Source organism: Schistocerca serialis, chromosome 2 (genome assembly GCF_023864345.2).
Source record: "Schistocerca serialis cubense isolate TAMUIC-IGC-003099 chromosome 2, iqSchSeri2.2, whole genome shotgun sequence".
Classification (NCBI taxonomy): Eukaryota; Metazoa; Arthropoda; class Insecta; order Orthoptera; family Acrididae; genus Schistocerca; species Schistocerca serialis.
The window spans coordinates 600,807,177-600,830,561 of NC_064639.1; positions in this window are offsets into that span (position 1 = coordinate 600,807,177).

Here is a 23,385-nt window from a genome sequence, read left to right on the forward strand (position 1 = left end):
CTCAACCCTCAGGCTATTATTGAAATAAGGTAGAAAATTTTATTCCTCATGACATGAACAGCAGTATTTAAGCTCGTATTTTTAAAACAGTATTTATGCAAAATTAAAGGTGTTTTAAATTCTAGATTTGATGTAGTGATTAAGCTGCTGATGTTGGTGTTTTTAAGTGGGAATTCTTTTATATCCATTTCTAAAATGTCGTATTTTATTACAGTTGCATACAGCTATTTACAAGCATTGTACAATTTAGTTGAGTACATAGGCAAATCTAAATGAGGGAAGCGATAAACCTGGACAATCTTACATAAAGAACTGTTAAAGTTCTGTAAGATCTGCAGGGCCCTCAATTAAATCTCAGGCTCCTGATATGAAAGCAACGTTTGTCTGAATCTCAGTAACGAAACAAGAAGAGATCTGTGAAGATGATAGAAGCAACATAGAATCTTCTATCATGAGGAAGACATCATTTATCAAAATAGAAGGAAGGGATGTGTCACTTTTGATCCAGTGCTCTAAATTATTCCAGTATTGTAGCATTTTCTTGATGTTTCATTTTCCTAATTTGTTGTTGAACAGTGATAACATGTATTTCAATAGCAGTGCATACATTGAACAATAATCTTTGGAGTTTTTTTGTGAGACTCACTTCATAAGAAAACAACACTTTTAGATAAAAGAATACATAACTTTTTTGCACACTTATCACTTGATATTAAATGAACAGTTCAATTTTGTTTCACATCTGTCACTTTCTCTGCAGATTTTATACGGGTTTAACAATATTAGTGATCACTCTTTTCACCTACCTTACTTGCATACTTAAAACTGACAGTCCAAGAAACAAACCTCACAACCAAAGACTTTTTGTTATAGTTCACATTTACATCAGAGAATATTTTTGTTGATTTATCATGTTCATCTGAATACTCATTTACATTTTCATTGTTACAGTGTGGTGAGAATGATATTTGTGTACTGTAAAATTGTATCATAATGAAATTTCTGTTACAGAAGCTGGATTGTTTGTTAAGTTTATTACAATCCTGAACTCTGATTTTAGTGCAAATACTGATTCTGTAAGATATTATTTGATGTGTATATCTAAATAAACATTAGAAAAATAAAGTGTGTCGTTAAATACATTTCCTTTTTGTAATTACATTGACAATAGTGACGAAATAAATGTTATGAGTAAGTCAGTACAGAATGGTCCATCTTAAGACTACACTGCCAGTGCTTCTGCTAATTAATTACCTGTACTACTTTCAAAACAAACTAGATACTTCTGAGTATTTAAAATATGTAAATACAAGGATACCTATGGTTTCACTCGTTAGGCACTTTTATTAAGTAACTAAAGCAAAATTTTAGAGATAACTAGGCTGAATTAACATCCAGTGACAGTTATCAAACTTCTATATATTACAGAATGAACTGTCACTCTGCAGTAGAATGTGCATTGATATGGGACTTGAATGAAGGACCTTTGTCTTTCACAGGAAGTTCTCTACAAGCCAAGCTGTTCTCCAGCACCCCTTCACTTTCAAACTTCAGACGTTCTCCTATATACTTTGTGGCACTATCACTCTTGGACGAAAGGATATTGTGGAAAGAGAACAACCTAGGAGATAGTCAAGAATGAACTTTTATCCTGCAGTGGAGTGTTGATTGCATCAACAGATCACATGCTTACGTTCACTACTGCACTTTTAAGATGGTTATTGTGGAAGACTCATACTGTTCAACAAGGCAATAGATAGAGTTACTCTTTCCATAGTTAAAGATCAAATGAAGTGCTAAGTAACTGGACTTGCGTTTGGGATAGTGGCAATTCAAATACTTGTTCACCCATCCATATTTAGTTGTTCAGTTTCATTAAATTGGTTAAGTCAAAATACACAACCATTTTTCTTCCCCATTCTTCCTCTAATTAACTCATTGTCGACATAATGTTAAACCTGAGTCTTCCTTTCTTCATATGTTAAAGTAAAGATACATGAACAGGGGTAAAGGATGAGAGGAAATGAAAGTTACTGAGTAGGGGAATGACATTGTGAGAAGGGAGATATAAAAGAAATAACTGTAAATGAATGAGATGGAAAATAGTTGCAGCAAGAGCACATAAAAGTGGGAAGAGGTTTGTGGAACTGAAAGTACTCTATTGCAAGTGTAAGAAAATGGATAGTTGATGTAAAATGAAGATTATTTTGATCAATAGTGATCACCTTCTGTTACAAAGGTGGGTTAGTTATGCCTTAATTAATATAGTTGTGCACACAAATTGCATCTCCAATATTGAAAGCATGCATTCACAAATTTTGTTTGGGATTTATATGAAATGCAGGTGGTTCATCTTTATATTGGCTGATTTATGATATAAAATAATGCAACAGAAAGACTCAAGACTACTTTTCACTACCCTAATTGACTACAAAATGGCCACTGCTGCTATATTTATCAAAATTTTTTACCCAGTTACATTTTACAGTGAACAGTTCAACACTGCAGATATATACAACAGAATGACGTTGAACACAATGAATAATTTTTCATTTATGAAACAAAACTCGGCAAAAAAAAAGTGCCATACATAAAGAAAAAAGTGAGGATAGGAACAAAATAGATTTCCACCACTTTGTGTTGCTTTGCATACACTGTTGCAAAATGCTTCTTGAGTTAATCGCAAATTATTTTTGAACCACGTTCTTAAAATTTTGTGTAAATTATTGGAATAAAATTTTTACTTCTTACCACTAACCAAAAACTGACACTTTCGAAAACATTCAATGATAACGATCATTAATTTAGTAATGTGGATCATGTCAAGAGGATTTGTTAATCAAATTAATGACGTTTATTTCTGATTAAATCTCTCTTTGGACCACTTTGTGCAAACTCAATTGACACAATCACGAATGCAATTTAAAACCAACAATGCTGTCGTCTGCTTCATCCATTTTCTTCTATAATGAGAAGTAAGGGAACAAAAACAAGTTCAAAATTATAATTCATTATTTCATTTGCGTTCACATATTAAGTATTTTACATTCAGAGTCCCAAATATGAACATTCACATGCATTCCTAGCCCGGGGTAACAGCAGACATACTGAAACTGTTAATGACCCTCAGCCTCACAATTCACACTATGTACAATTAAGAGTGCATTTAGAAATTAGAGCAACAACAGCAAAAACACCAAAAGATTTCTAAAAAGACATTCCCATTTTACGCCTTGTCTATATTACGATCATTATTAATCGTTCACACGATCAGCTGACTTCGGTGGTTTGCTATTTTCAAGTGCATGTTCGTATCTTCGTAATTTTACACAGTCAGCCTGCGTGGATGTAAATAATGTAAATCTCTCATTTAGATATATAATGACTGGACTCCAGTAATAACACTGTCGCCTGTGTCAAAGATTTAAATAACACTACTGTCGTAGTGGCACTTAAATGTACATAAACTCCTAAAATCATGATGTATTGCACAGAAGATCGGTTTCGTAAGGTGATTTGACACCTTCAAATCTACAATAAACAGCAGTTCAAAGATCTAATCACAATGGTCACCACTGCTCAACTTATCGAACCTATCGATACGCACCAGGGACGCGGCGTCTAATTACTACATATATAGTGTCTAAGTATGCCGAAGGAAAAAATAACTGCAACACCACAAAGGACATAAACGAAAGTTGGCAGGCGCGTTTCAACATCAGAATGATGTCTCATTAAATTTGACGCCAGTAACATAAGAGAGGCGCTATTGGGGCCACTATGAGGATGCAAATCAAGTTTGCTTTAAACAAACACATTAACTAGGTTTTGAACACGAATCGAACTTTTCGAATAGTTTAAGTTTCCAGTTCGAGAAATCTGGAGTTCTATGCGATCTTTTGATTGACCTCCGATCTAGTGACTTTCGTTGGTACTATCGCAACGACCTGTCTTAGCGTTTTTAATCCAGTACGGATTTTAACAATAAAAATAACTGTGAAACACGCACTGAAATATCTTATAAGGTGCAGGTAATGTCTAACGACGGAAAACTAATAAACAAATCAAAGATTGCGATCGTTATTCTCTATAATTGTCGAGCTCTCGATCGTCCCGCGATCTGATGACTTGTGATGGCACTATTTCCGAGACGGCTCATTCCGCTGTAATTTATTATCGCGATAATATTTACAGTCACTTTACTACGATACAGTTCGTTTATTCGGCATGTAATTCTTGATTAGCTGAATGCTGAATGAATTTTGCCGTCTTATTTTCAAGCTGATCAAACTCGGGTAAAGTTTATATCTGTTATTCAAATATGCGAACTGAGGCTGAATTGCCCATTTGCAGCCTACTTCGCAAATCATTACCTCCTCTCATAATCAAATAAAAATACTGAGTTCAGTCAAGCAATGTTTTTCGGAGGACAACATTTTTGTCTTTGTCTGTTTGCTCAAATATTGATATTAATGTTTCTTACATCCATACATATATGTCCATACATATTGTATGCGAACGCGTATTGCAAGTTCGTTCAAACACAGCAGGAGTTTGTGCAGTGGTAGGATATAATGCTGTTTCCTCCACTGTTTCTCGAAGTAGTGAAATTCATGCAGAACCATAGCTTATTGTTGTATCTAGTTCGTAGTTCGCGCGTATCCCTTGCACTCGCGCCGCGCGAGTCTAATGTCACGTGATCTTTCGAACAAGCTCGATACTGTATCGAAAGCTGCGGCGTATCGGGTAATCTCAAGCTCGTTTACTCACCTCTTGCTGTAACGGTCGTGACGTTTGTTACCTTTGAGGTTGGACTTAGTGAGTTGATGTCAGTCAAGAATGCCTTTAACGCGACAAAAACGTCATTAACGATACCTCACTAAGTTTGAACGAAATTATAATTATATTAATACCTTCAGCTGCTAACGGGCTTTGATATATATCAAAGGGGACAGGTGAAAATGTGTGCCCCGACGGTATCTTCTAAGTATATAGAGTTTGAACGAGGTCGTGTAATAGGGCTACGAGACTCTGGATGTTCACTTTATAATATTGCAGAAAGACTCGACAGGAATGTAACCACTGTACATGATTACTGACAACAGTGGTTAATAGAATGTACGGTCTCAAGAAGACAGGGCTCCGGACGGTCACGTGGCAGTACCGAGACGAAAGACTGTCGCATAGTGAGCATTCCACTGACCCCAAACCGTCTCCATTGGTGACTTCAGTGGTGTCAAACGAGAGCTCATTGGAGGTAAGGGTGGAGGTCTGTTGTGTTTTCTGATACAAGCTGGTTCTGCCTCCGTGCCATTGATGGCCGTGTGTTGATTAGGACGACGCCAGTTGAGAATCTGTAATCACGCTGTCTGCGAGCCACATACACTACACATCCTGAAGTTACTGTTCTGTGTGGAGTTTCGTATGACTGCAGGAGCACTCTTGTGGTTACCCCACGCACCATGATTGCAAATTTGTACGTCAGTCTGGTGATTCGACCAGTTTTGCTGCCATTCATAAACGGCACTCCAGAGTCTGTTTTCCAACAGGATATCGCTCGCCCACATACCGCTGCTGTAACCAACATGCTCTACGGAGCAGATCTGTCTCCAATCGACCACATATGGTACATCGTCATACGACAACTCCAGCGTGATCCACAACCAGCATTAACCGTTCCTGTATTGACCGACCAAGTGCAACAGACGTGGTATTCCATACTACAAACTGACATCCAACACCTGTACAATACATCTGCAAGCTTGTGTTCAACATTCTGGCGGTTACACCGGTTATTAATATACCAAAATTTCACATTTGCAACGATCTGTCTCGCGCTTACATTAACCTGCAATCTTGCAATTTTAATCACTTAAATAAGTTACCTAGACAAATGTATTCTCAAAATTTCTTTACATTAATTATTTTTTGGTGTCGCAATTTATTTCTCTCAGTGTATTACTTATCTTTTGTTTCTGAGTGAAGCAGTAACATCATATCTTTTACTTCGCAAACACAAGTCTTCCTACAAAACTGAAGTCATGACCTTAAAACATTTTTCAAACACTGAAATATAAAAACTTTCAGAAGGTGTTAGCTGTTACCTAATAACACGTGCACAACCGTAAAATACTGGGGTACTTATTTGTTACACATACATCACTCCGTTACATCCAGCACTCAGTTGAAATTCTGTAAGTCTTTATGCTCCATAATTTTATATGTTCTTTCAAAATATTGTCACGCTATGGTTTAGCACACCTGCTATTTTCATAACATCCATAACCCTTCCTTCCTTCCTTCCTTGCTTGTAGGTAGTACTTGTAGAGCTTTTCCAGCATCTGAAATAATGTGAGCGTCTCTTTCAAATGTGTTGCCATAGTGGAATTATTGCTCTATTAGTCCAGTCTTAGCATATTGTTCAAATCTGGTGCTGAAATTACGACCCATCTGAATTCCGTAATGTGTTGTAGATCGCAAACTTCGAAAAAGGGGTCCACTTTGTCGTTTATGTGGAGTATCAACTTCTTCAACATAGATTATGTGTCGAAGCTGGTAATTATGATTATCATACGCCACATGGGAATGGGCGCAGCTAGTGCCGATATTAATTTCATGTTCTCATAATGAATGTGACATTTACGTCTCAAATAAAATGTACCTTGTAGCTGCTGTTTATGGGATTGCACGATCTGGGTTCTGGGTTTCTCCTTGCAATTGACATGTAAAAAATCTCTAACTTACTGCTTATGACGCTAGTATTCCAATGTTGTTAAATATCTACACATTTTCGAGACACCGCACACACTATGAGAGGACCCACTCACGAAACAAACTGAACTTGTTTCGCCAACGCACTCGTAACACTGAACTATACAAGACTATGCTGATCTGGCTAGCTTTGACTTTCTTCTCCGTACATACAAGAGGAGAAATACTGAAAACGGAACGTTCTTGTAGTACCAAAAGCAACATGATGACGGTCATTATGATCATTGACTAAAACGTTAAATAACTGTTTTGTGGGAATACCAAATATTAAGCTACTACATTCATGAATTACCCTGCAGATACTAATAAAATGACTCCGCAACGATACATAACACACTGTTTCTGTGACGAATGTAGCATCACTTCAAGGAAAGGAAAGCGGATAGCAGTTTATGTGCTACATTGAAATGCGGAAAGTGTGTTCTCTGTCATGCATCACAGGCACAAATTGAGGATGCATCTCAGTAAACTGGTGAAATGACTTCCACGGATTCATATTGAAAGTAATCAGTGTGTCGGAAAGTCTACTGTTAATCAACGGGAAGAATGCACCAGGAATCTGATTCGCATTTTTTACGCTGTTGCATAATAGACATAATTTCTCAACTGGTTGCCAGTTCACCAAGAAAATCTCCTATAGACAAATGTGCAAACAGTTGGACATTCGAACCAGAAATTATTCTTTAGCCTGTATATTATACACCTTGTGCAATACTTAGCAGCCCAGCGTTCTACATAAAAGGGTTCCAGTAAGTCATGCCTCGCTATTGTGAGACTTCCCCAAAATCACAGTGCTGAAATAGATAAACATTTGGCTGACTTCCAAGTCCAAATTATCTTGGACATCCCGTCTACTGTAGACAGTTGGCGTCAGATGCACGTCGGGAGACAACGAATTTTCCTTCTGGCCAGGACGTGGCAGTTTTACCACTAACACCTACCGTCGCGACACTCACTGCCGTGAAAACTGTTACCGTGTGATAATTGAAATGACACTAACGCCCCTAACGGCAAGAAAAGCTGTCTTAAGATAATTATTCCTTTTAATTATTTTTCTAGTTAGTTAAAATATTATATTTTGCGTTCCAAGGATAAGTAAATTATCAAGAAACACGAATGATCGTGAAATAAATGTAAAAACAGTCGAATCTTACGAATTCAGTGACGTAAGCTAGAGTTTATTCATGAAGACATGCTTTCAAGTTTTAAGGGCAGCTTACTCCGCTGAAAACAAGAGACAGTAAACATATGCGAGAAGCATCTATGTCAATTATTGTCTGTTCTTATTTATATACGAAAAGCATATATGTCAATATTGTCTGTTCTTATTATGATAGGCGCTTTCCTTAATACTTAACAATTTTGTCTGGGACCTAATGATTCGCACATTCTTACCGTTCACTCGACTTTCCAACTCACGAATATTTTGGTAAATGTAATTAGTTTTGTTTCAGCATCGAATGTGGTAAATATTAATGCCATTCGTAACTCAAATGTAGCAACAAGTATAGAACTGGTTTCTTTTATGCTGGGGAAAAGTTTTATTCTTTTGACGTTTCATCATCACGTCCATCACTAGCCATTTTTTTGTTCTTAAAAGATTAAGCTATTCTTTAGTAAATATCTGTACGTTAAAAGAGAGTCCTAAATAAGCTATCCTGTAATGTACCATTTCATATCCCCAAGACTCCTCAGGAATCTAAAGAAGACAAATGTGTTCTATGCCACTACGTAAACACCCTATTGTTAAAACTGCGTTATAAATCAAATAAACGATACTATTTGCACTCATTCGATATCGTATTCATAAGTGTAGTTCTCTGTCCGCTTGGAGCCCTGCTGTCGCAATGTGCAACATAAATGACCATGGGTGTCGTGATCGTGTGTGACAAAGAGTGATTAGGCAGGATGCGATGGACATAATGCGGCTTAAGTTACTCTGAACGTTGCCCATCAAGCCGCGGGTACAAGGAGATGGGGAGGTAGAAGTGACACAGTCAATCAGTGGCCACGAGACACAATGCCTAGCGACTGGCACGCCCAACTTCACACCAGCTCCCCACACATTCATGCACTGCCGATTCCATCACGTGGTGAGATAAAATGGTTAATTCTCTGAGGACGTTAAGTGCAGAGGATAAACACGTAAAATAATTAATGCATAAGGAATCTCATCAGTAGCCAAAGAAAGTAAGTGTAAGTTTGATCACTCTTTCTTTTCGAAGCTCTTTGAGAGACCTGATCCTGATATTGTCCCTCTGCTACAATAAACGAACAATTCCATGCAGATTCTCGTTATTTTGGCAAGAGTTTGCTAGTCGCATTGCAGCAACAACAAAAAACATTGGTTCTCAGGCCAACGACACTATGAAGGGGGTTATCGAGCGAGGAGTAGGGGAAGTTAATGCTTCAGCAATTAAAAAAATAAAATTATCTTCTGGTACTGAACTCACTTCCCGCCCCACACATTGATAGACGTTTCAGTTTGAAGAAAACCAGCACGGTCAACGAATACCGACTAGTAACAAGTGTTCTCAGAGTCATTTGTTATGAAATATCAAAATCTGTTTCGCCGTTCGCTGATATTCTCTCCAAAACTAAATATTCTGCTTGCAGCTGAATTCTGAAAGCTCCCAGTATCATTATATCTTCAATTCGTGATATTTTCTCTCATCTTACTAGACAATGGAAAATTCATTAAACACGAAAATGTAGAATGTATTTGCACATATTTGAAATTGCCTGGTATCAAAATAACACGTGTAAATCATAGATAAGAAGACTGCAGGGCGTAGCATGTGTATACTGTGTGATTAATAAAGGCAGTTTTTCAGTTTTATTGAGTTTTATTTTGTATGAAAGTGTGCTTCGTTTGCTCTACCCCTCCCTCTTTTACGAAACTGCGAGGCATGTTCAGAAAGTAAGTGTGCTAGATTTCTTATGTACTTTTAGAAAAGGTATATTTGAAAAATTACAGGATATTGATACAATGTTGACTATCTTTCCACATAATTGCCATACCATTCAATGCATGTGGCGAGCTGTAGTACGAGCTTCTTTATGCTCTCCTCAAAGAACTCTCCCACCAGCTCCTTTCCCCACTTCAGAATCTCTTTCTGCATCTGTTAGCCAATTGAAAATTTAATTGTACATATGTGTGCCTTCAGGCAGGTGAAAACATGATAATCTGGAGGCGCCAAGCCAGGGGAATATGGGGTGTGCTTCAAAACATCCCAACCAAAGGAGCCCAAAAGCTCCTTGGTAGTAGTGGAACACACCCCCACCAGAGCGTTTTGTTAGTGTGGGTTGCTTACATCAGGGGCAGGTATGCACTCAGGGCAAACCTATTGTTCTCATTTGACTGACAGGGCATTAACCTATTATTCTCCTTTTATTGACAGGTCCTTAACCTATTGTTCTCCCACTCCCCTCCCTCCTCAGGAAACCTCCAACCCACCCCCTCCTCCTCACCTTCATGTCTGAGTTACTGGCATAGCACCTCTCATCAATTTGATTGACTACTTAATTAAATTGATCAATTAACTGACCTCTTCCCCCCTCTGGTAAACGCCCATGCCCCCCACCCTCCCTACGGGAAATTGGCGGGAGAAAGACTCAGTTGATCGGTCATTTAGAGGGAATTCGATTTTAGTTTATGGAATATTGTTTAAACAATTTAGACAATGCGTGGAATATTGTTTATTTTAAACCATTTTGGGGGATTCAAGGTAGTGTATGGAATATAGTTTATTTATTTATTTAAGGAAATTTTCAGGAAATCGATAACCTGCCCCTCCATCCCATTCCCGCTCCCCTCACCCCCTCTCCTCCTCCCTTCCCACCTCTACCTGGAAATTAGCGGCTCTGCGATGGAGAGGAAGGATCTCACGAAGGGAAAATTCAAGGGTATATCGTTTCTTCATAAAAAAAAAAAATCAGCTTGGGGGGCTTGCATTTCTCTTGCTCATCATTCTCTGCTCTTTAGAAAGATGCAGGTCTTGTGAGAAGTAATTACATGGGTCGCATTTCTTTTTTTATTGCAGATGGAATACTGTCATGAAACACACATCACACGTAATTACACAGTTAAAAATCTTTCGATCGCGAAGCACGCACCGCCTGTCGTCCCCTGCCCACTGGACTTCACAGGACCCTACTGCACATGCTCCCAGGAGTTGGGATGCACCGGTGGCCCCTGCCAAGTGATTGTTTATTTTAAACGATTTAGGGGATTCAAGGTAGTGTATGGAATATACAACTCAACCACGCGCAGGTGTCAGTTCGGGTCCTGCAGGGATGAGGCGGCGGCATCCCTTTCATACATGACGCCTGAAAAATACCTTTCGAAATACGTGTTCACCTAGGCACCGTTGCCGGCGTAATGACGCAGAGCTGTGGGTCTAGCGCTGAGAGAGATGTTCACATTGCGGATCACCCTCACAGATGCAGCTAAAAGGTTCTCCATCTTATACTGATGTCACAGGTGTATGTAAATAAGAGCCAAATCTTCCTCTGGATCCACTACAGAAATGTGTTGCAATACCTCCAAGAATGCCACAGGGTGCATTCTCCCTAGCAATCCTAACAGGACATGTGAGACGCCTCCAGCCGCGTACTTGTTTACTCGGTCACCATGGGTACCTGCCGCAGGACTAATTGTCCAGCGTGAGATGTTTGCGTAGTGACTCACCAGTGCAGGTCCAGCTAAAACGTTCTCAATGTGATACTGACCTCACATGTCTAAGTAAATTTGAGCCTAGTCTACCTCTTGGAAATAGTAAAGTGCTACAGAAATAGTTAACCATTAGCGGGATACGTGAATCATTATTGCCATGCACCCCAGATATATTTTATCACTATACTAACAATTACATATTATGATCGCGGTCCCAATTGGACGACATTCGACAATGAGCGAAGAATCGGAAATTTACCTTGCTGACGGCTGTGACCCTGGAAATAAAAATATCTATACAATTCTTATGACTTGACGTACTTTCCCCTTTGCTATCACAGTACTCCACGTCAAAACCATACCTTCCTTACGACTGGACATAGTTGTTTCCTTTGCACATGTCAGAATACACGTATATACTTTATAAGCCTGATGCTCAAGGCGAACCTATCATGCACCCCCTACTACAAAGTATAATACTTCGCCAATAACTGATTGCCGGCGATACAAAATAGGCTCTAATACTGACCGAAAATCAGCGATGGTTGGGCATGTCTTATAAGTTTTTTTTTTTTTTTTTTTTTTTGCGATTGGTACCACTCTGTCTTAGAAAGAGAGATGTATTCTTCTTACAAACCGTGGCGTTGTGGAGAGTTTCCAAACTGGTGTCCGAAAGTGATTGACGACCTCTGCATTTAAACTCATCTGTCACAGTGACGGAACAGCTGATGGATCTGCATTCCATTTCGACTGATTCCTCACATTGCAGTCATGTACACGATCGCTGTTTCGGTGCTATCCATCCCCAGACGGTGTTGTCCCTCCACCAAAACTCTTTCTCCAACTCAAACAAGCAATGTCAGTTAATCATTATGTGGTAACCAACAACGTACCAGTGGATGGATGGGGTGGAAAAGACACCATCAATATACTCTAATAATAAGCATCACAGTTGATACTGCGAACAATTTTAGCAATTTTACAGTAATTTCAACTCTGAGCAATGCTGCGACAGCATATTTCCCAATTTCAGTATCATAGCTAAACTGCCCCGCCTCTACTTTGCGAGTATCATTGCGAATGTACAGGGTGTTTCAAAAATGACCGGTATATTTGAAACGGCAATAAAAACTAAACGAGCAGCGATAGAAATACACCGTTTGTTGCAATATGCTTGGGACAACAGTACATTTTCAGGCGGACAAACTTTCGAAATTACAGTAGTTACAATTTTTAACAACAGATGGCGCTGCAAGTGATGTGAAAGATATAGAAGACAACGCAGTCTGTGGGTGCGCCATTCTGTACGTCGTCTTTCTGCTGTAAGCGTGTGCTGTTCACAACGTGCAAGTGTGCTGTAGACAACATGGTTTATTCCTTAGAACAGAGGATTTTTCTGGTGTTTGAATTCCACCGCCTAGAACACAGTGTTGTTGCAACAAGACGAAGTTTTCAACGGAGGTTTAATGTAACCAAAGGACCGAAAAGCGATACAATAAAGGATCTGTTTGAAAAATTTCAACGGACTGGGAACGTGACGGATGAACGTGCTGGTAAGGTAGGGCGACCGCGTACGGCAACCACAGAGGGCAACGCGCAGCTAGCGCAGCAGGTGATCCAACAGCGGCCTCGGGTTTCCGTTCGCCATGTTGCAGCTGCGGTCCAAATGACGCCAACGTCCACGTATTGTCTGATGCGCCACAGTTTACACCTCTATCCATACAAAATTCAAACGCGGCAACCCCTCAGCGCCGCTACCATTGCTGCACGAGAGACATTCGCTAACGATATAGTGCACAGGATTGATGACGGCGATATGCATGTGGGCAGCATTTGGTTTACTGACGAAGCTTATTTTTATCTGGACGGCTTCGTCAATAAACAGAACTGGCGCATATGGGGAACCGAAAAGCCCCATGTTGCAGTCCCATCGTCCCTGCATCCTCAAAAAGTACTGGTCTGGGCCGCCATTTCTTCCAAAGGAATCATTGGCCCATTTTTCAGATCCGAAACGATTACTGCATCACGCTATCTGGACATTCTTCGTGAATTTGTGGCGGTACAAACTGCCTTAGACGACACTGCGAACACCTCGTGGTTTATGCAAGATGGTGCCCGGCCACATCGCACAGCCGACGTCTTTAATTTCCTGAATGAATATTTCGATGATCGTGTGATTGCTTTGGGCTATCCGAAACATACAGGAGGCGGCGTGGATTGGCCTCCCTATTCGCCAGACATGAACCCCTGTGACTTCTTTCTGTGGGGACACTTGAAAGACCAGGTGTACCGCCAGAATCCAGAAACAATTGAACAGCTGAAGCAGTACATCTCATCTGCATGTGAAGCCATTCCGCCAGACACGTTGTCAAAGGTTTCGGGTAATTTCATTCAGAGACTACGCCATATTATTGCTACGCATGGTGGATATGTGGAAAATATCGTACTATAGAGTTTCCCAGACCGCAGCGCCATCTGTTGTTGGAAATTGTAACTACTGTAATTTCGAAAGTTTGTCTGCCTGAAAATGTACTGTTGTCCCAAGCATATTGCAACAAACGGTGTATTTCTATCGCTGCTCGTTTAGTTTTTATTGCCGTTTCAAATATACCGGTCATTTTTGAAACACCCTGTAGATAGATGACAGTACAGTACGCCCATTCATTGTTAATTGTCGAACACGTATATCATCAAAGTATACCAAACAGTGCTCTACATATTTCTAACAAAAAAAAAAAAAAAAGGCTCTGAGCACTATGGGACTTAACATCTATGGTCATCAGTCCCTTAGAGCTTAAAGAACTACTTAAACCTAACTAACGTAAGGACATCACACACATCCATGCCCGAGGCAGGATTCGAACCAGCGACCTTAGCGGTTACGCGGTCCCAGGCTGGAGCGCCTAGAACCGCACGGCCGCACCTATTTCTAACACCTCGAGCATAGTGCTTAATTTACGATCTATCTCTGTGCTGATGGGGGACACAGAGCATTCTCACAGTCTTAGGGTAAAATTAGAGACTGAAAGACCCCTCACACTGTCATTGACCAATCCGCCCTGCAGCACCGTTACCGATTTAATCTGCAACCGACCAGAAGTAGGGCACTACACTCCACGTCTTGTGAATGAATGGAGCTAGCCAAGCCATCGCCCACCCAAGTACACAAGATTTCTCCAGATGCAGCCATGTTGAGGAGGTTAGCACCCCTGATCGGTGTATAGTAACATATTTGGAAGGGTTGTAATAGCAGACGATTAAGAAGAACAAGAAACGGGTGGTTTTTATACATGATGGAGCTCCAGACTGATGGAGTTCGAAGCATTTTACGTAAATCAGCTACGCTATTAATTTTGAAGTATTGTTCTAGTGTCTGGGGTCAGTACCAGAAGGGTACTGGTAAGAGAGAACAGAAACACACGCCCTCCTAAGGCTACACGGTTCTGCACTTAAGGCCGGCCGCGGTGGTCTAGCGGTTCTAGGCGCTCAGTCAGGAATCGCGCGACTGCTACGGTCGCAGGTTCGAATCCTGCCTCGGGCATGGATGTGTGTGATGTCCTTACGTTAGTTAGGTTTAAGTAGTTCTTTAAGCTCTAAGGGACTGATGACCATAGATGTTAAGTCCCATAGTGCTCAGAGCCTTTTGAACCATTTTTTTCTGCACTTAAAACTGGCTATAATGTTAGATCGCTTGAGTTTATGACCTATCAGTCGTGTGGAATATATTTCCAGCGTATGAATACATCCTTCTTGCAGGTTTCTCTACGAAAAACTATGGTAACAAACTGTAAAATGAAAAAACTACTTCTTTAAAACAGTGGCTCGGTGTGATACATGCGTAATATGGCTTCCCAGAGATAAATAGCGTCAACTGCTCACATCCAATCACGGTTCGGAAATTATACTACGCCCGAATCAGTCCTATATAAAGTGATCGTTAGTAACGAAGAATACAAGGAAAAAGATAAACACATAGCAGTGGCGTCCAACTTGTGAAATTACACGTCATGCCGCCACTAACTCTGTAAACAGCACATCTGTGAAGCAGATGTATACACGGAGATTGCATTGTCTCACAAACACCTGTCGCTAACTTAGAATTATCTTAGTTATGAAAGTAAAGTCTCAATTTTATACCAAAGATGCAACAGGGGAATGGAGTACATCACATAAATCTTTGTTCGTTTATAGGAATGTGTCGAAACAGGATGGTCACGTTTGATCATACATGAGATGGAAGTTCTCAGATGACGGAGACGTTTGCTGTTATCGATCGCAAGTAGACAGTGCTCTAAGTCACAACATACAAAATGCTGGTTGTGTTCAAGTTGAACACAGGCTGTGTCACGCGACTGATTCACCTTGACAGAACAGCGGAAAAAATGGTCATATGACCTGCAGCAACGTCTTCCTCTCTAGAATGCATCATCAGTCTGCCATTAAATCGTATCTCGTTACAGCTCCATCTCAATCGATCACCCTGTCCACTCTCTGTTATCCTTTAACGCAGATGCATGTAAGTTTAGAGGCAGATGGTTCTCTGTTTTCCTGAAAAGCGTCAAATACAGTAGTTAACTCGCGTGTATCACTGTTACCTCAATAGACATACAGTAGAATGCTGCCCCGACGGAGAAAAAAGTGACTGTTTCCCTGGTTCCCGATGCTTCCATGTCAACGTTTTCTTGTGTTCCACTTGCTGTCGCATACTTGTTCCAATGTACAATAATTGTTCTGCGCCAACCAGAAGACAAGCAAGTACTTCCTCAGTTTCCCCGCATTTCAGTGTATTTTCTCTCAATTTATACGTATTTTCCATCACTTTTCACAATTCTATCGATTCTCTTATGTCACTACCCATGCGATAATGGCATAACCTCTCGTTCCGTGTTCTAAAACTGCTTGTAATTGTAGTACAGGTGCCAACACCTAGTGCAAACGCATCACTCACAAGAAAAACGTATGAGACATGTTCAACCATCGCTGATTTTCGGTCTGTATTACTTCGCATCACCGTCAATCGGTTATTGGCGAAGTATTATACTTAGTAGAAGGGGGTGCGTGATAGGTTCGCCTTGAGCATCAAGTTTATAAAACATATGTGTGTGTGTTCCGACATGTGCAAAGGAAATGACTATGTCCAGCAGTAAGGAAGGTATGGTTTTGACGTGGAATACTGTCATAGCCAAGGGAAAAGTACGTCAAGTCGTAAGTATTGTATAGATATTTTTATTTCCAGAGCCACAGCCGTCAGCAGGGTGTATTTCCGATACTTTGCTCATTGTCGAATGTCGTCTAATTGAGACCGCGATCGTAATATGTAATTGTTAGTATAGTGATAAAATATATCTTAGGGTGCATGGCAATAATGATTCACGTTTCCCCGCTAACGGCAGGAGCGGTCTAAATGGAAAGGCCTGTAGGGATGCAAGACTGTAGCTGACTTAACCGGCCGAATAGCGAACTAATACTTAGTATGTGTCGGACAGATTTCGTGATCGCGTGGAAATTTGAGAAGATTCAATATGGACGCGTGTTTGCGCTACACCATTATCACCATCCGTGTAAATTGTCCGGTTGACTGCTTCTGCATATTTTGCGCCTTTATTTAGTTGAGAAAACATCGATTTTGATTTGTGCATCTAGCAAGTGAAAGCGGGGGGGGGGGGGGGGGGGGGGGGTACACGATTGCTGGTTCTCGAGTTTTCACGTAAAGGTCTTCGCAGAAGGGATAATTTTCTATTCTAGTTACTCATTGGTTTACAACACGAACCCCCTCGGGTTTCTAGAGAAATAATTTCCCGTTTAAATCTTCGGAATTATGTTGTGCGAGCGATCGGTAGTATACTGCTATGGGCTTGATATCGAGAAGTATCGCGTAAATGATATAATATTCTGGCAAATAATGTGAAAATACATGTGTTCTTGTAACCCCAGAGTCGGGAGATGGGTTCAGAAAACAAGCAAGCAAGCAAATAGTTCGGGGCTAGAAACAGTAACGCCTTTGTGCCAAGGGAACCGATCAAGCCTTTACACAACAGGCTTCGCGGTATATGTACGAGTGTCTGGTGGTCGCTGTTGCGTGTCCTATCGTGAGGGAGGTATAGATTCAACACATCGATAGCCGTAGCGGGAATGAAAGATATTTTTACGAGGAAATTATGTGCGCTATAGATATTGAGATTCGTTGCAGAAACATGGCCATGAAGAGGAGACATTCCAGCACACTGCTCGATGTCAGACTGCAGCGGCAATCCTATTTAATTGTAGTTACACTGATAAAGAGGTACCTGATTCCCAATATTCTTGTGAATCCGGAGATGGCCGTAGAAAGCGTAGCAGCAAGCAAGCAGATTGGGGCCGGAAACAGCGTCTCAGCGGACGCCTTTGTTCCGAGATGGGGCTTGCCCATCCCTTGTACACCAGTTCAAAGAGTCCGAGAAAGCATCCGGCTTATGACGATTTGGCTCGTAGCTCCTCCTGGGCGGGTGAATAGTGAACTAGTACTCAGTTTGCGTTGAGTTGCCTTCGGGACCGCGTGTGTCTAGTGTATACACTGCGGAAATTTGAGAAGATCCAATAGGACAAGTGTTTGCGCTGCGAGTATTGATAGCTTTGGAATTGGTCGAATTTTATGAAAGTGTGCTTCATCTGTAAAGGAGACAGCTCATAGTATGCTAGTGCTCGTTTGTTTGGGATCCCCAGCAGGTCGCATTAAAGGAATACAGCTAGATTTGTTACCGATAGATTCGACTATCGTGCGAATGTTAGAGATGCTTCATGAACTCAGATTGGAATAATCTCTGAAGGGAAGACGACGTTCCTTTTGCGGAACACTATTGAGAGAATTTAGAGATCTGACATTTGAAACTGACTGCAGATCGATTGTACTGCAGCCAACGTACATTTCGCGTAAGGGTCACGAAGATAAGACAAATTAGGACTCGTACGGGGGCATATTGATAATCGTTTTCCCTCTTTTCCGAATGTAACAGGAAAGGAAATGACTACGTGGTACAAGGTACACACCGCCATGCACCTTACTTTTGTTTGTGGAGTAAATGTAGATATAAAGAAGTTACTGGTACTGGTGTATAAGGCAGCTGAAGATGCTTAGGTAGTCTTGACGTCTGAATACAAATCATTAAGTTGAAGGGGGAAAATATTCCTGAGTTTTATTCAAATCTTATTTCTGTTTTCAAGACTAGGGAGTTTAGTATGAAAGTTAATAACCAACTGTAATAACCAAGACATATTTCTGACTGCAGAAAATGTTATAACTACGTACCTGTTGTTTAAATAGAAAATCTGACAATATATCTCAGAGCATCAACAGCAGCTAGCACATGTCAAAGTAGGAGTCATACTGACGCATTTCAGCTCATGACAAGCACTACCAGTGCGTTACTTGACGTGGATGATGAACCGATTTTATACGATGTTTCAGTCTGCTATTATTTTGTCGTAAAACATGTTTGCCATACTGTTCATTGTATCTACAATGCTTGGTTACTCTAAAAAATGATTTAATTAATCCGAAAGAAAGAGTCGTATAGTACTGCTGACTAAGGGACCTCAATTGGTGATTTTAACTGCATCATCACATAGTTTCCTTTACACACAGTGATACCTTTCCTCACAATGTGTGAATTGTGACTGCAGTGCATCGACGCTTGGTGCCGGGCATGGACGTCCGTATAAATTTTCCCAAGAGGTGGCAAGATTCAAATTTTGCCAATTTTTATATAATTAGTTGAGTGACTTTGAAAGTATGTCGTGCCCCGAGAACTAAATTTGGTAAATAGTACAAAAACTTGCTGTATCTCAAAAAATTGACAGTTATCTACTAAGAATTTTTAAGGTAGATTACTTCCGTACCCAAATGGTAATTATGTCTCAGTAATATAAGGAAGGTACATCTTTAGGCTATTAATATGAATAAGGATGCCACGATCTGTCTCAGTAATATAAGGAAGGTACATCTTTAGGCTATTAATATGAATAAGGATGCCACGATCTGAAATTACTTCCTCATATGATGAAATTAAGGATATCCAATGCGTTATGAAATAAAATTAGAAAATATTCACAAAAATAGCAATTCATTCATATTCTCATCATGTTAGGTTCAAATTGAAAATTAAAAATCTGTTGTGGGAGAAAAAAGACAGAATGATTGATAAAATATTGCTGGATTCGAGCAAAGCACTCACGTTAATAGTCCTCAAAGTGGAGGACAGGGAACAAACTTTAGAAAAGGTTCATTCAACTTTGGTATCATGTGCAGTACTTTCTTTGCTTATAAAACTTCACCTCGGTTTACGTTAACGTATTTATTGCATTAATTTGACCACTGCTGTTTTTTTAGTGTCGTCTGGCATAACTGACTAGCAAAGTGTGGTTTGAGGGCTACATTTAAGCCTCCCAAATCCATCTTTATCTTGGCCTGTAGCAAAACTTCTAGCAGCTCAGGTAATTCTCATCTCTCCAGGTCGTCACATTACTGTGCAGCACGCCAATTAGAATGCAAAATTCTTTGTTCTGTGACTCCATGTGACGGTATGTTGCACGTTTTTTCGACCTTGAAATTTCATACATTTGCCTTCTTTTCTTGCTCAGACAAAGGTATTTTTTGTTTTCAACTGATATGATTGTGATTAGCAAAGATGTACACCTCTACAATAAAGTATGGCTGTGTTCTTCCGAATGTATTACAACAGCTTTGTCGTATAAAACTGAATGCAGAATGGGTTTTCTTTTTTCACAGAAAAATTGTAAACTGCTGTTGCGATTCAGTAGTGCATGAAGGGGCGGTGGCGACCTTCCGGGAACTGGGAATGGATGACTGGCACCTATACTGCTGCCATTTTTATGTGTCGTGAATCCACCATAGAATCCATGTGCCTGGGTGTTGGACCGGGTCCATTCTCCAACTCTGTAAGGCTAGAACGATGACTCAACAGAAAATATTGAAGACAGTATTTCCACACGGTTCGTATCCGTCTTGATTGCAGATCGGCGCCGAAACACACAGCCGCACCAAGGAATTAGCATCATTTCCCGTGAACAGAGCGACAACTAAGAAAACTTTAAATATGTAGTGACTTTCTCGTCAGGGTCAGCAATATTAAATCTGCAGTTTAGTGGAGTCACCAGACAATGACTGCCAGAAATTCTAGAGAATTTTGCAACGCAAAGAAAAGGCCTGTAACCAGACTGTAGGAGGGGACAAGTGCCCCGTCTTTTCCTCCTCCTTCCGTCCTCTCGTGGACTCCTTTTGTGCAGGTAGTATCAACTGATCTTTAGGATAAACAAGTGTAATGTACGGCGAATACTTAGAGAAGAAGACTTTTATTGTATGATTACACGATTGTAGGGAAATCACTGGAAGCAGTTACTTCCATAAAATATCAAGGAGCGTGCGTACAGGGTGATCTGAAGTGGAACGACCACATATTATTAATCACAGGTAAGATAGACGCGAGACAGATTCATTGGAAGAATTCTCAGGAAATGTAGTTCATCGACAAAGGAAGAAACTTACAGAACATTCGTTTGACTAATGCTTGAATACTGTTCGTCAGTTTGGAATCCGTACCAAACAGGATTGATAGAGGAAGCAGAGGAGATCCAAAATCATATATATGTCGCGCGAAAAGACTATGAAGATAAATTTTCAGAGCTTCGAACACACACGGAAGCGTACCAGCAATCGTTATTCCCGCCAACCATACGCGACTAGTACAAGATAAGGGGTATGCGAGAGTGTTACACGAACTACCCTTCGCTACACACTGGCTTTCAGAGTATCGATGTAGACGTAGATGTGACTTGCGTATCTTTTGAGTGTAAATGATTTTATATATATATATATATATAGTGTGCTCTAATATTAGTGTTGTCTGATGCTGAGAGTTGTTAGGAAGTCCGATACTGGAACATAGTCTATTCCTCTCGAATAGTGCCAAGGGTGTCACCGACTGTTACGTCCCCAGACACTGGAGGGTCCACGATCAACTGTGTGGCATGCCCCCACTCCGTGAATCACAGCGAACAGTTTTGGATTTTAATCCAGCACATTGATGCAAAGCCTGGTGATCAAGCTAATGCCACCACCTATCCTCATCTTGCTGGCCTTATACTGGCGCCGAAAACTTCAACCAATAGGATTTGAGCAGGCTGCTTCAAAGTCGATCGCCACAACACAGGGGTGCACTAATGTACTCGGCTTCGCAGGTAGGTAATTAAACGCAAACTTGTAACTAAGAACAAACGGATTGCTCTGTGGGCACTATATGATAATATTTTTGCTAGGAACGTTAATTACGTGTTCGAATAGAAACTGCTTTTGAACGACAATAGTATTAAACTGCTGTATTTAATAGTATGTCCTCTATCTAAAATGTGTTGGAGATGTCACCATACCCCTAAGTCACAACACAATATTGTGTATTGGAATAATTACCTATGAAAGTTACGTATCCGTTAGATATGCATGTACACCACCGTGACTTACATGAAGATTTGTACTTCTCCATGTTCTCCTCGAGATCTAACGGAGCTTCTCAAGAGTTATGCTTGAAAAGGCTTCCTCAAGATTTTCATGGTTCTACATTACTACTGGAGTAACTTTCAGCCACGTAAGACCTGATTATTCCCCATAACGAGTTGCCTGGTGTGGTAAGGCCCCGCAATCCTGGTGACCATTTTAATGGGAATGGAGATGTTGCTGAACCACACCCAACCCAGCAGCGTCAAAACTGTCCATCAACAAATTGACGTACCTCAAGAGCAAAGTGGTATGCCCCACCGATGGAGGCCCCCAAAGATTAATGCCCAAGCAGACAATGAATAGCCAGTTAATTGAAATACACATAAGCCCAAGTCTCCTTCCTGGAGTTTGATTTACTCCGCAAGATTAAAAGCTATTTAGTCTGCTTCTCAATAAAGAGATACACAGATACACAATATACGCTTACTTGGCAGAAGGATAAACTGAATAATAAAAAGTCCAAGTTCTAGATTTACTAGGTATTGAAAATTTAATAACGCGTCACGGCGACGATCAGATACTAATGTCCACAATTGTCCACGCTGCAGAGGCCAAGTCTCCGTGCAGCTCGAAGACGTCTGCTGGTTCCCCCACCTAGCGAAGAGACCCGGAAGGAAAGAGGAGACTTCGGTGATCCGATTGCACCACGATTCCAGGCGAGTCTCTGAACTGAAGAACTGCGGCAGCGGTCGGCGCTTGGCCCAGACACCTCGTCCAGAAGAAGTGGTCTGCGATCACCGGATACCGACCTAAACACCGTGGAGGCAGCAGGGTACTGCCGGACCTCTTTGCCCACACGCAACCCCGCAGAAGCGAGTAGGTTCGCGAGGACGGCGACCTCTTGTGGCGAACGTGCTGCCGTGTGCAGGCCACTCGAGCGGTCTGTTTCTGTGCTGGTGCTTGCTGACAAGGTGCCTGCAGCTAGCGGTGTAGGCAACCTGTGATGCCGTACTGTCGTGCGGAAGGTCGGAGGGCCCCCAACATGGCACAAAGCCTGCTCCAACACTGTCCTCTAATTACCCAGAGATCAACTCACTATACCCTTGTTCTTCGAGCTAAGGTATTAAGCAAGTTTGTAACATATCCAAATAAGAATTTCCATTTCCGTTTACGTACCTTTTCAAAAATGTAGGCTGAACATCTTGATCATATAAGATAATTATAAACTCCAGGAAATACTTTTTTTTTTAAAAAATCAGTGTAGGTAAATGGTTACACACAACGTAACGAATTTGTTACGATGTACCAGCATGACAAAAAGTGAATTGTAAAATTATTTAGATAAGATATCTGTTCGGTGCGAAAAGTGGCAATTTACCCCGAATAAAGAAAAGTATGAAGTTATTCACATGAGTAATATAGGATATCCGCTAAATTTCGATTACGCGAT